The 14,514-nt window shown below is 38.9% G+C and overlaps 2 long non-coding RNA genes across 3 annotated transcripts; both read right to left on the reverse strand.

The window, feature by feature from the left end:
* Positions 1–339: 339 nt before the first annotated feature.
* On the reverse strand, positions 340–7,636 carry LOC137172153 (uncharacterized). Of its 2 annotated transcripts, XR_010924899.1 has the most exons (3): positions 4,407–7,636; positions 2,345–4,289; positions 340–1,826 (listed from the first exon to the last, which is right to left on the reverse strand). It is a non-coding gene; the product is annotated as an uncharacterized lncRNA (long non-coding RNA). The 2 variants fall into 2 exon arrangements; XR_010924898.1 differs by lacking the exon at positions 2,345–4,289.
* A 2,288-nt stretch (positions 7,637–9,924) lies between these two features.
* On the reverse strand, positions 9,925–12,699 carry LOC137172154 (uncharacterized). The gene is made up of 2 exons (XR_010924900.1): positions 10,947–12,699; positions 9,925–10,632 (listed from the first exon to the last, which is right to left on the reverse strand). It is a non-coding gene; the product is annotated as an uncharacterized lncRNA (long non-coding RNA).
* Between the last annotated feature and the right edge of the window lie 1,815 nt (positions 12,700–14,514).

Consider the following 14,514-nt stretch of genomic DNA (forward strand, 5'->3'; position numbering starts at 1 on the left):
TTTAAATTGCTGGAAAGTTTTACAGTGTAAGTGAGAGGCACAGTAATGTGGAGCAGTTGCTCTTACTTTGTAGGTGCTGTAAAATGATCAAAATTGGGATAATTACTGTACAGTCTGACCTGGCTGCAAGTTGGAGAGTAAAATGACCACAATTTGTACACGAATAGGCTGGACTGGAACAAACTGACCTTTAATAACAGCTGGAAGGAAAAAGCTGAGAAGAGAATGAAAGGAAAGGATATAGAAACATAAAACTCAGACTCAACATCCATTCTTTCTAGATCTTGTCTCCACTTTCAGTCTCCTGGTTTTCTAGATTTCAGATGAGTTTGATGTTACTTTGGTTACGCCACAGGGCCAGAGAGGGAGGATGCTTCAGGCCCCTACTACAATTTTTATCCTCTGATACAAAAGCATCAAAAGGAAAAGAGTTTTGTCCTTCAAAACCCATTTTTCATTTAAAGCTACAATAATCAATATTTTACCAAAAATGTAAATGTGAAAGGGGTCACTGAGGTGACAAAGCCACATTGAATTATCACCTGACTGCAGTGCCCCTCAGTTCTATGTACCCTTTTAGTTTCTTTGAGCTTATTTTTTTGTTTTTTCAGCCCACAAACCCCTCTCTCATAACCTTATTTACAGCAGCACCAGGAAGCTGTTTTAAGCAAAAAAGGGTCTAAAAAGCCATTGGAGAGTCTCCTGCTCACCACCAAACAGCAGATAGACACAGTTAGCAGCTAGCTGGTGAACATGCAGCATTTAGCAGCTAAACATAGATATTTTACTTGTGGTTTGGTGGGGACTAAACCAGAGCTAAAATAGAGTGATTATTAAAGTGTGTTAAGACAGAACATGACGCATATTTTTTTAACATGGCACAATTGCAAACAAAGACTATAAAGTAAAGACACAAGTGGATGAGTTTTGAGAGTGAGTTTAGTCAAATGGTTGGTGTGTACATTGCTAGCTAGCTACATCCTACGTGTGTACAGTTGGTACATTAGCTGTTAGGGACAAATTAACTAATGACTGCAGAAACAGTTGAACACTCATATTTGCAAATAATGTGAGGCATAAATTTGCTCCATGTCATGTCTGAACACACTTTAAGACTTACATTTGTCAAGGAACAGAAACTCAAAATCCATGTTACTGTTGCTCCATGTCTGCTGGATGTGTAAATGTTTCCTATCATGTTTCCCATGACAGCTTTATAAAAATGAAATGATGATGTGTTTCAGCTTGTTTTGTTGCCCTCAAGTGGCTAACAAAAATCTATTGATGCAGTTTTAGCATGTTAGCATGAAACACTGTTACAAATTATCTGCTGGTAACTTAAAGGTAATATGGTTTACGCCTTAATTCCATTCGATACGGCTGTGTCAAGAAGAAGCCAGGGACCAGGGCAGTCATGGCAGCAGTGGTGTCATATAAAATCTTAGGATTTTCCACTTCCAGGATTAACCACTCATCATCTATGATAACAAATATCCTCTGACCGCTTGACTTCCGGCCTGGTGCCACCGGTTATAATATAATATTGATGTAGTGATGCGATATACAATCAGGAGTCTGCACAGGGTGTTTTATTTTGAAAATTGACCAGACGCTCTATGCCATTCCTGTGTCTGACTTCCTGCCCGGCTCATTCTGCAGTTTGACGCAACTTCCGTCAAAAAAAAAAAAAGACTAGGCAGGTTTGTTTAGCGGAGCAGAGTGGAGAGCCGCTTCTGGGATGCCTCTGAAACGTGCTGCGGTGCGTCTGGTGGGATCACAAGCGCTGACTAGAGTGGCTGTTATCATCTCCAGTGGTTGCGTCACAGCTGGAATGCAAAGCAGATGCGCCCAGTGGGATCAAGCCATTACAACTTGGGTTATATTTTCATAGCAGGCTACCTGGCATGGGTTATGATAACATTGTACTCATGAAAAATTGCTTTCCACTCTCCATTGTGTATCTGTGTACACACAGTATGTGAATACACTGAAACAAGGCTGCTGCAAAATGTACAGACACATGCGGTCTCTAATGATGGTGTTCATCCATTCACTGTAATAAGTATTAGTAGTAATAATTATTTCTACAACAAGATACTAAATCTCACCAGACATTTGACATTTGTTTTACAGACATGTTTCAGATGTAAAAAAAAAAAAAAAAAAGTACGGAGGTTCAGTACCCAGTCTTATTCTATTATATCATACTTCAAGTCAAAAATATTTACACTGAGCAGAGTGATTCCTGCTTTAACACGTCTTTAAGTCTGAGACACAAAAACCTACTGCACACTAAATTACTGATCGTCTGGAAATGTCACATCACATCACCCCGTGTTTGTACCCGTCATATATGGAAGGAGGGCCCGGTGTGGGAATGAAAGCTGAATCTGGCTGTACTGACACAAAGAGAAAGCGACAGCAGTACATCAGTTTTTTTTTTAAAAAAAAGGTTTTATTTTAATTCGACCTTCCTCTTCTCTGCATCACAATAAAATCTCAAAGCACACCTAAGCTCATTCAAGGGCAGACAACACTCTGGTTAAAAAAAAAAAAAATTGAAAATAACATAAAACCCCCACTCTAAAATCTCCTTTCCCACCGTTTCCTTGAAGTCTGATGCTTTGACAACAAACAACAAGATAGCGCGTTCAACACTCCTTTTAAATAATAAGGTAAAAAGGGGGACAGGGAAACATTGTGCTTGCCTCTCGCCATACATGTCTCACCCTTAGCTGCCTCACTAATTGATCCAAATGTAAAGAGGTTCCAATCAATGAGTTAAAGGATTAATAAACAGAGCGTGTCAGATGAGAACGCGCTGGTTCATTTCCTCCTTTTGTTTTGTACATACCTCACCTCCAACTATACACCGGTTCTGATTATTCAGACAAATCTTTTCAGGTTTGGCCTCCAAACTGAAACCTTTTGGATATTTAGACTTGATCAACATAATCAATCACCCTGCCAGTGTCAGTCATTATGTTTATTTCTAGGAGTGTCTTCAGCCATCACATATACAGTTTTTTTGAGAGAAAGTCTTTGTGTACCAAAGATCTCTATCCAAAGCAACACTGCCACCTGTTGTTCAACTCCGGTTAGTACCCAGACTCAGGATTGGCATGCATTAAATGTAAATAACACAACACTGTAATACCTTTAGTCACACTGTGTAAAGGATGGCCGTGTTGCACATTTTATAATGACAATCTTATCCCTCATAAATCCACTGATTAACATTTTTATCACGGATAATCTTTATCTGGGTGTCACCATGAAAGGCGGAGGCTCGGGGAAGTCAACAGAATCTCAATGTGCGGCGGGCTTCAGGTAGCCACGTGGGAGTATCGGAGGCTGCATGTGTGTAAGTCAGCGGGAGGGGGGGGGGGGTCAGTCCGAGTGTACCGGCGGTCCCTGTGCGCACTCTGCAGCTGCATGCAAACATCACACATTCAGAGTATGTGCATGAATAATAGAGCAGCCTGACAGGAAATTAACAAACTATGGGGACCCACTCCAGCTTCTGCGCATAACATATTCATGAGAGGCAACTTCACACTTCTGTCTGATTCTATCACTTGCTTTCCTCTAGCACCTCTCAGCTTTAAGCATATATGCGTGTACTATATAACCGAGGCCCGTCCAGGTCAACCAAACACACGCTTGTAGAGGAATATTAGAGAGCGGGCGGCTGGGGAAACCGAAAACAGTCATCAAAAAAGACAAGGGAGAAAGTGGGAAGATAAAGTGTGTGAGAGAGAGAGAGAGAGAGAGAGAGAGAGAGAGAGCAGCAGAGGCAGAGGCAGGCGAGCTCCCTAGGAATTATTGAGGAGCGTCTGTCGGTTCGCGCCTGCATCCTAAATAATGGATGAGATCCTCCAATGAGATAAAACCAAAATTCCATGCCGTTACAAGGACATAGACTGCCGTGAATACTAACTACTCCTGTGCGCTTTCATTTCATTTACTGTGTGATCATGCGGGGCCTTCCTCGCCATCCGAATGCCAGCCGCTCATAGAGTTTGTGTGTATCCTCACCTGCCTGGCGTAAGAGATCTCCTGCACTCTAATGAGCTAGCTGCTGCTCCCGCTGTCACATAATAAGAAGGGGTTTTTTTTTCATTCTTCATACTTCTCTATTCTCATATGTGCCATACTGTTCTCATATTCTCTTCTTGATAAGCCACCTCCTGTTTACTTATTTATAGAGCTGGAATAAAGTAAAGGGCATAAAGATTCTGTTGAGTGGTGTCACTGCTCCAGCCTGCTGGTCATCTGCTGCTGGGAAACTGCCAGATCACAACATTTTGGATGAGGATTCAATTATGACTTACAAGATATTTTGCAGAGAAGTTGATTATAGAAGTGTTACCTATTTGTTTCAGTATCCAAGAAGAACTTCTTACCATGATGATGTGTCCAATAATTGCGTTAGTTTGTTTCTGAAGTGTTCCTGGAGTTGTCTCACCACCATCTACAACTTGTCTCTAGCTGTGGTTAAGCTCCTTCACTACACACTCAGAGAACAGACATTTCTTGTACTATACATACAAACTTCTATGAGTATTCTTACATTTTTGTAACTTTTCTGGTGTGAACGCACAACTAACTCAACTGTTAAACTTTAGATGATTATCCCACTCCATTCTGGCTGGTAGTAGTCATGCACTATATCCCTCTTTGCCAACTGCCGTAAAAGTTCAAGAAGAAGAAGGAGGAGGTTAATTTAGGGTGGATTTTCAAAACAAAAGCAACTGTTGGTTATCAGATGTCTTATAAAGGACGTTTCAGGCCTTCTGTGTATATCTGTATGATCACTCTGTATTATAAGACAATTCAGCTTTTAGCTGCACTTGTATCATGAAAAATTACATATTTATTGATCACAAAATTCCTATAAACAAGTTGAGTATTCCTTATTTAAAGCAGTAGTTTGTACGTCATTAAAGTGGATTATGCTTTATGTGATTTTCTGTTGTTTATATACTGTTATGATGTCAGATGATCAAAGTTCTAAACTTGATGTTAATACATTTAGAAATTCTCCCTGCAAGTCAAAAGCCAGGGCTGCAACCTGCTCTGAACACTTTGTTTGAGCCTTCATTACTAAGGTTGTTGGGGGGCTTAAAGAGACAGGAGCTAAAAAGGCCTGTTTCAGACAGAGGCTGAACTGAGGAGCTGTGTTAACGGGTCAGTATAAGATAAATAAGGATTTTCTTTATCTGTAAATCATACAAAAATATTCCTGTTCAGCAAAAGATTAAAAATATAGAGCTGGAAATGTGCATGATATGTCCCCTTTAAATGTTTTAAAAATTTATGTTGGGCACTTTTTGTAGGCCAGTTGTTACAGTAACAGTAGCGTTAAGGATGTGCACACAGTGTTTCTCATACTGTATATTTTTGTATGTATTACCTCCTTTTTAAGAGGAGGTAATACATGTGAAAAGGCAGTTGTGAACTCATTAAAAAGTCTGCTAAAGAGTTAGAGTTATGCAAAATGAGCTTGTGAATGCTTTGTTTTGCAGCCAAATATCAAGTGTTCTGGATGTGAGAGCTTCCCAACAGAACCACTGACCACAAACCGCAACCTCACAAATACACTGTGTTAAACTTTACTCAATATTACTCTGATGTAGTTGATATTCTAACTATAAATGTTAGCCATAGAGCACAGTTCACTTCTTCGCACACAGTAATAATGAATGTGTGTTGAGTTTGGCTGCTTTATCTTCTACTACATCTCTCTTTACAGGACAGCATGTTGACAGCACAGCATCACTCAACCTGTCATCCTGCTGTATGAGAGCATCACAGCCAATAATACCAGTGTCACTGCCACTGCTGCATGACCCCAACCTCCACCCACCGCCATCACTTTTACCACACACACATACACACACAGTAATACAATGCTTCAAGGTCATACAGCTCGCTCTTTTCAGTGACTCAGTGTTCTCTCCTCTCATTTCTTTCTCTGCATCTGTGGTGAAAACAAATTCAGCAGGAGGGCATTGTGGGAATCAGGTAAGGTGGGAGCATATCACCAGTATTATGCAAATAAGGCAACTGGTGCATTATCAGCCAGTGAAAACTGCAATAGCATGGTTGGACAAGCAGATCAATCCATTTTAACAATTTTGAAGCACTGACTGACTTCCAACACCATCAGCATAGACAGAAAAACAATAACACTTCTCTGAAGAGAGGAGAGAAAACAAAACTGTCTGCTAGACAACCACAGCAGGACCATCGCAGGTTTATGATATATTTTAGAAAGTGCTGTGAAAATCTCAGCCAGCACTGGATTATTAAAGGAACATTAAGGTGATGTTTGTTTTACCTAAACTATTCAGGAGGAAAGTGATTTGTAATATGATTTTTAAAAATACCATAAAATATCATCATTTCTCTAAAAACTCCCTATTGAGTACTTAATACACAATCAATACTTGTAGGAACACCGCAGCAACACAAGAAGTTGTCCACACTAGATTGAATAACATTACATACTAAAACAAAAATATACTACAGAAATCATTTATTAATATTCTGGTGATATTTTATGAGCGGCTGGTCGATGATTTGTCTGTGATGAAGGATATGTGGGGTACTCATTTCCATATTAAGTCCACTTAAAGTTATATTGTTATTAAATTATTTGACAATAAATGTCAGCAAGTCTACAAAATGTTCAAGATTTAAAACTTTTGCTATTAAATTGTTTCCAGAAAATGACTTGCCTGTGCCAGCAGTGACTCAGCTTTATTGTACGTTCTTTGTGTTTCTATGACAGAGGGGAAGCAGCAGGTTAACCTGGTAACCAACTGTCTCAAACAAAACTTTCAAATGTGCAACTTTAACTGATGTAACACTCTGGAAAAGCTGAGAATATTTCATATTTGATTACTGTCTGGTGCATTTTTTTAACATTTTATCTCTCAATTTCATGATTTCCATTATTTTCAATCAAAGTTACATGCTTCCCTAGAAAATTTGAGAAAATGATGCAATACTGGGCTCATAAATCCTTTCAAAGTCACAAGTGAGGTCAAGAAACACAAGAAGTCAGATGATGCCAATGCAGGCCAACAATTTAGCCAAATTATCTAAAAAAAACTTTATTTGGAAGTGACAGTGAAAGTGTTTACAACATACAGTTAGGGTATTACTTTTACTGTTTACCTTAATTTTGTCTTTCAAATAAGGTCCACTAACCTGGGAGGTTTGTTTAAAGCTGTACGGGTCAATATTTTCATATCAACAATGAGTCAAATGACTAAACGTGTAATATAAAAGGTGTCATTCATAGTAAAAAGCCAAATGGAATTATCCCTCAGCTCTACAGAACTTTTGTCATCTTTCAGCTCATTGTTTTGATTCACTCTCACAGCTCTCATTAAACTCATTTCCATCAGTAGCAGCTGATTTCAGTGAAAGCCCTACAAATTAAACCTCACGTGACTCCAGAACGACACATAGGAGCGTATTCTAATCTGGCTCCTCTATCTGCAGTAATCAGCAAGACAACATCATTACACAACACTGTTGAACTTTCTTTTCAGGAAGACTTTTTCATCTTAATGCATTACTATTTTCTTGATGTTGTGTGTTCTATGTTATTAATGCTTTAGTACTTTGAAAAATGTGGTACAAATTAAATGTATTATTATAAATAATATTATTGTTATTATGTGACAACGCTGTGGTTAAGGTGTGGTTAGGTTTAGGGAAAGATCATGGTTTGGGTTAAAATAATCACTTTGTTAGAGAAAGGGTTAGGGTTAGGGGTTAGGGTTATTGTTAGGGTTAGGGGTTAGGGTTACTGTTAGGGTTAGGGGTTAGGGTTATTGTTAGGGTTAGGGTAATTGTTAGGGTTAGGGTTACTGTTAGGGTTAGGGGTTAGGGTTATTGTTAGGGTTAGGGGTTAGGGTTAGGGTTTAGGGTTATTGTTAGGGTTACTGTTAGGGTTAGGGGTTAGGGTTATTGTTAGGGTTAGGGGTTAGGGTTAGGGTAACCCTAACCCTTTCGGTTAGAGAAACATATGGTGTGGGTTAAAGTTACTACTTCCTTAAAGTTAGGTCACCTTCATCATCATGGCTACAATAATAACCACAGGGTTAAGGTTAGGGGACAATCATAGTTACGTTTTTTTTGTTTTTTAACTGTCCCGACTAACGATTGGACACATGGAATAAATAAACAGCCGTCTCCTGTGGCAAAGTCCACTGTTGGGTTAATGATGTTTCATTGCTTATATCTAATCTTTTTAACTAGCTTTAAGTGGTTGTAGCCCATTTAAAGCACAGGGGCCAGACTGGGGCCAGCCATTCTTTTAGAGGGGCCAGTTTATTTTAACTCTGAAAGTAACAGTGTTTTTAGAAAAATAAATTATGGCCAAAATTAAGAAAGTTAAGAGATAAGTGTTATAAAGCAGAATTTCCCTTTAAAAGTTAACATTTTGGAGGTGTAAGGCTAGACAGTGGTTTCAGTACACACAGAAACTGGATTTTTTAGGATTTTCACTGGATGCAGCATATTGAAAATATGCAGTAGGATTTATGGCTGCAATTAACAGTTATTGTCATTATTGATTAATGTATGGATTCTTTTATTAATCCATTAATCATTTGGTTTATAAAATGTCAAAGTAATGAGTTTTTGTACATTTCATTTCATTTTCTTCAATTTAAATTTTAAACTTGTAGCAGCTCTTCTCACTTAGAATATATTTGACATATTGTCTATGGTAAATTTCTTTATTTTGTGCATATTTTTGACTGTTATGCATCACAACACCAAGGCAAATTCCTTGTATGTGCAAACCTACTCGGCAATAAACCTGATTCTGATTCTGACTGAGCTCAAAGTGACGTCTTCTTTAAACTGACGAACAGTTTACGATGATAAAGAGAAAAACAACTTTGTTTCCAAAGCCTTGCAAAATCCAGGTTTTTCACAAAACAATGAATACCAAGAGGCAATAGTGTCACACCAGGAGGACATCAACTTTCTGCACACCATCATCCATTACAAGAGTGTGTGTTTGTGTCTGTCTTACTGTTTTATACAAAGAAATGCAGCTGCCAGAGGATACATAGCCAAATAAGACTATCAGTTCTGTTGTTTTGGAGATATGCCAAAGTTTGCTGCATCAGTCATTACCTTGTCCCCTTCATGTGGACAGCTCGGGGCGTGACAGCTCTCACTACATACCCATCAGCCCCGGCGCAGAAGGATATCTCTCTTATTGCACTTATCTCTGTTTCTATCTATGATGGTCATACCTGCTCTCTCACAACCAAAACACAAATCCTCTCTTGTGTGCGCTGATGTTTTTACCCAACCTGGGTTATCTCAGTCAGATGCGCCATTCTGACAGCACATTGTGCGATATATCAGAGGCAAAAATCTCTCCCTGATCATTGATATTTGTCAAAGAAGGGGCTGGATGTAATGTTGCTATCCATCCTGGCTGGAAATGGGGAGGCTGACAGGTTGAGATAAAGCAGTTGAAACAAGGAGAAGGCTTGAGGAGTATGGAGAGAAAGAGGAGAGAAGAAACACGAGGTCTGACTCCAGCAGAGAAGCTTTACAGTACAGCATGTGTTGACAGTAAAGAGATGTGATGGTGTTCAGGATCTCTTAATAAGTATCACTGGTTGTGGAGTTTGTAATCACTGTGGTGTATCTGTCAGAATACACTAGAAGACGCCTTCAAAGGTTTCTTGTACTTAACTTGAAGACTGTAGAGGTTTACACTCTTGGTAAATGTTTGTGGTTTCTAGGAGAACAGAGAATAACACAAATCTCACAATAATGAAATATAACACGGAATTCACAATCAATTAGTTAATCCTGTAAAACTTTGTCCACAGGGTATCAATACAACATACTCAAATAATTAGTCTCAAAAGAGAGGCAGCCATTGGATAACTTGATAAGATTACATTTGCTTGCAGTAAAGTATTAACTTATAAATTCCACAACTATACCAGATTGTCACATTGGGAATAAACAATAAGACTAGAACATATGTTAATGTACAGTTACAATGAATCTAATATGTTCCAAACATGAGAAATAGCAGTTAAATGAACTGACTACTGGCAACCTGTTAAGTCGTATAATATATTGGTGTCTAGTCTAGCTGCAAGTTACACTTAATAATACACTTAACACTCACTAATCTTACATTTGCAATGAAGGCACAAAATATATCAAACACACTTACAGGTTCATTTACGCACATAAGCTCCTATACAGCCAGAAAGACACTTTTATCCCAAACATTTCCATCAAACTCTCTGGTGAACTAGCAGACACAGTCACAAGCCAATATACCAATTAGCCACTCAAAGAGGAATCTGATTCCTTAGTGTCAATATAACAATGTAAAAAAAATTCTATTACAAGCACAAGTCCCTGTTATGACCCTGAGTCATATTTGATTTGGTATTTTATTTGACAGTTCTTGCTCTCTCTCTCTCCTCCCCTTTGCTTATAGTGTGTGTGCATGTGTGTGATACAGGTGGTGTCTTATCACTGGACAGTTTGAAGCAGGGGTCACCAACCTTTTTGAGACTGAGGGCTACTTCATGGGCACTGAGTAGTACAAAGGGCTAACTGGACCTGTTTGATACAAACTTCCTGAATAACAAAACTGCACGGATCACTTTTTAGTAATAATAATAATGATAATAATAATAGTAGTAATAATTATAATACTATGTGAAGAGACTGCTCACATGTCAATGGTAGTTATTCCCCACAATTATTCACAATGATTTACACAACAATAATGGTAAGAAAAACGTGTTTAAACATGCAACATTTATTTATGTTTATCTGCTCCAACATTTGAAAGTCAGGGGCCACACCTGCTATATTTGTAGTGCAAATGACCACTTCTAATATTTTTAAGCCTAGGAAATCATTAATCAAACCTTTGCATGAAGCCTGCATGCCGGCCTGTCATGGCGGGGGCCCCGTCTGTTGTCACCGACACCAGCTTCTCTTGTGGCACCTTTTTCTCCACGAAGAAGCTTTTCACCGCGTTGTAGATGTCAATTCCCCTCGTTGTTGTCTTCAGGGGCAGAAGTGTCAGCAGTTCTTCTTTTGTAGAGAAATCATCAAACACCGTTCGGATGAATATCATCAGCTGAGCTGTGCTGGTGCTGTCGACTGACTCTGGATGCTAAACCACCTGCACGTAGCGAGATCCCGGTCCAGTTGCTCTGTCTCGGACATAGATGACACTCGTCTAGCCATCGTACTTGTTCCAAGTTGGACATCGGAGAGGGCAGAGATGACATCGGGACAATGCTTCTCATCTTTGAAGACTGTGTTAGCAACAATCATCATAGCCTCTTTAAAAACCTCCCCATCCGAAAAGGCTTTCTTGTTCTTTATCAAAAAATGTGCAGCTCTAAATGAAGCTTCGGTTGCTTTTTTTGATTTTTTCACCGGCCTCGTGAAGAAAGACTGTTGTTTTGTCCAAAGCTGCCTTCAACACGCGGGCTTTTTCTGTCCTTAATGCGCTGCCGGGTGGGTAGTTAGCGTTGAAGCTTTCGTGACACGTACTGAAGTGTCTCTCGACATTGTGCCACTTTGCTGTTGCAATAGTCGTCCCGCAAATAAGACACACACATTTTTCTTTGACTGACGTAAAAAAGAACTCTTCCTCCTAATCACTGTGAAAATAGTGTGTCCCCTTTCGCTTTTCTGCCATGTTTTTTGCGGTTAAAGCACAAGTTACTCCTCATCGTCGCTACACTGCGTCACTGTGTCAGGAAAGAGGTGTGTTGACCGTTGACATGCGCGCGATGTTGACCTTTGACTTCAGAAAAGGCCAGAGTTCCTTATACACATAAAATATTTTTGTTTTAAAATCTTGATATTAAATATCGTCATTTTAAAATCTGCATTAAGCGATTCTGATTCAAAAAGTAAAGCAACAAAAATGTTTTAGACAGCACTTCATTGTGACCAGTGCCATTTTTAGAACATGCCACGTGGGCGCCTTAAGTGGTCCTTGCGGGCGACCCCTGGTTTGAAGGGATTTCTGCTGGCTGATAGGACAACATGACTTTCCATTTCCCTTCATAATGCACTTATAATGTAAGTGAAGGAGGACAAAATCCACAGTCCTCCTTCTGTGCAAAAATGTATTCAAAAGTTTATCTGAAGCTAATATCAAGTACATATCTTTCAACGTTACAGTCTTTTTAGTGCCAATGTCCCTTTTTTGTTACTATACTTCCACCACAGCTCAACAGGGAAACACTGTCCGAGGAAACACAAAGAGGGAATTTGATGCTTAAAAAGACTGTAAATGTGGCAGATATCCACTTGATATGACTAACTCAGACTGATGAAGACTCATATAAGCTTCACTTAGACTTTTAAATACATTTCGCACAAAACAAGCACTGTGGATTTTGTTCCCCATCAATTACGTACATTGTAAGTGCATTTGAGGGGGATCTTGTCATGGCCAGTTTTAACAGGAGAAATTATTAAAGAAAGCAAAACCTCTTGTTTAAAGTGTCCTTTAAGCTTAATTCTCCTGTTTTCTCATGTGTTCAGTTATGAACTTAGAACTTAGGTTAGAGATATTTCATTTATTTCCATTTTGTTTTCTGTTCTGGAAGTTTAGCTTCTTGCATTCATAAATGTTTGTTTGTTTTGGGCATTGTTCATCTCTGAAGCTTTTGGAAAATAAAATGCTACTTTGAACTGGATTACTGTGCAGCTGGCCGTTCTTGGGAGTGGGAAGAGAGGGGGGGAGTGGGAAGAGTCACACAGCATGTTGTATATCAAGGTATCCACTTTGACTGGGGACATAACAGTACTGTATTTAGAATGTCCTCTGTCAATCTTTTCTCATTATATATTATAACATTAAGCTGTATTTTGACATTGTTGCTGGTCAAGATGTAGCAAACTTTGAGATTTCGAAACGTTCTTGCTTAGTTTACTCTGTAATACTGTATCATAGATTAACACTATAATTGGTATGTAAAACCTTAATCTGTAAAGTAACTCATAACTATAAGTGTCAGACAAATGTAGTGGAGTAAAAAGTGCCCCAAAATACTAAGAAGCTTAAAATGGAAGTACTCAAGTAAAATTCAAGTACCTCAATGATATTAAGTACAACACTTGATACAATAGTACAATACTTGATATATGTAGTTACATTCCACCACTTGATTCTAATACACTGCTACAAGGGCAATTCTAGAAAGTTATTATATTTAATTTTAGGATGAACAAATCCATTTTTTTTTCTCCTGGATAACTCAAGAACCTGTGTTTTGAATGTCTGTATTTTTAATGTCTCATCGCTTGCTCAAATCTTATTAACTAGTTTAAAGGTCAGACAGAGTTTTGCAGTGAAGTGCTATTTAAACCACAGGGGTCAGGCTGGGTCCAGCCGTTCTGTTAGAAGAGCTGGTTAAATTAACTCTGAAACTAAGCGCTCATATTAGCAGTGGAGAAGTTCAGAAGCCAAGTCAGACATCTAAAGGAATTAAGTATGAAGTAGGACGATGTGTTATTTTACCAACAAAGTTACCAACTTCAGATCTGTATCACAGTTCTGTTATGGTGTTTGCCTGATATCAGACAGAAGTGTCAACGACATTTCCACCTTCAGTCTGACATTGCCTCCACTTTTCATGGAGGAGGGCGATTCCATTCTATCACCACTAAACACTCCGGCTGATGGTGACATGGTGGGTGATGCACTGTGAGTTGGGTGGTGCTTGGTTTCGGCTCGTCCGCTTTAAACATGGCGGCTGGGTCACAAACTTTCTCATATTACAGCCAAACAGTACACTAAAATATGTTTCTGAAAACATTTGAGGCAAGAAATAGGCAATGCACTAACAGAATCTTGATTCATATTTGATCAGCACTGCCTAGTTTTACTCCTTCCTGGTTCCGGCCCACAGCTTGACAACAGCGTTAGTCCCCGTGCAGTGTTTGTTGGATCGATCGCCTTTTCCAACCAAGAAACCGCTGTTTCATGTCATGATGCTGGACCAACAAAATCAGTCAACTTAACTTGGTGTAGTGGCTGGATTCAAATGTCTGAACCCTGGCAATTGTGGTGTAATAATTGTGTATAACAAACCACATAATATTCAATCAGTAAGCTTTTAGACAACGGATGTTCATCATAGACACATGACTTTACGTATTCTCTGATCACGGTTGTTTCATTTAAGTTATGTTGTGAGCGTTGTATTGTTTATTGTAAGGTCAGACTACAACTGGCTTCACAGTTTACTTCTGTTTCTTTTAGTGACTTGTCCATTCACAGTTTCACAGTGACACTGCAAACAGTTACTGCATCTCACTGTTTGATACTTTATTATTTTTGTCAAAGAATGCCAACTTAATTATTTTCCCTCCAATAGAATTCAGTAAGGCTGCAACACCATGTTTGACCACACACACAAATGTTTCATTCATTTGAGAAAACTCAATGAAAAATGGGGATCGATA

This window comes from Thunnus thynnus, chromosome 20, assembly GCF_963924715.1.
Source record: "Thunnus thynnus chromosome 20, fThuThy2.1, whole genome shotgun sequence".
Lineage (NCBI taxonomy): Eukaryota > Metazoa > Chordata > Actinopteri > Scombriformes > Scombridae > Thunnus > Thunnus thynnus.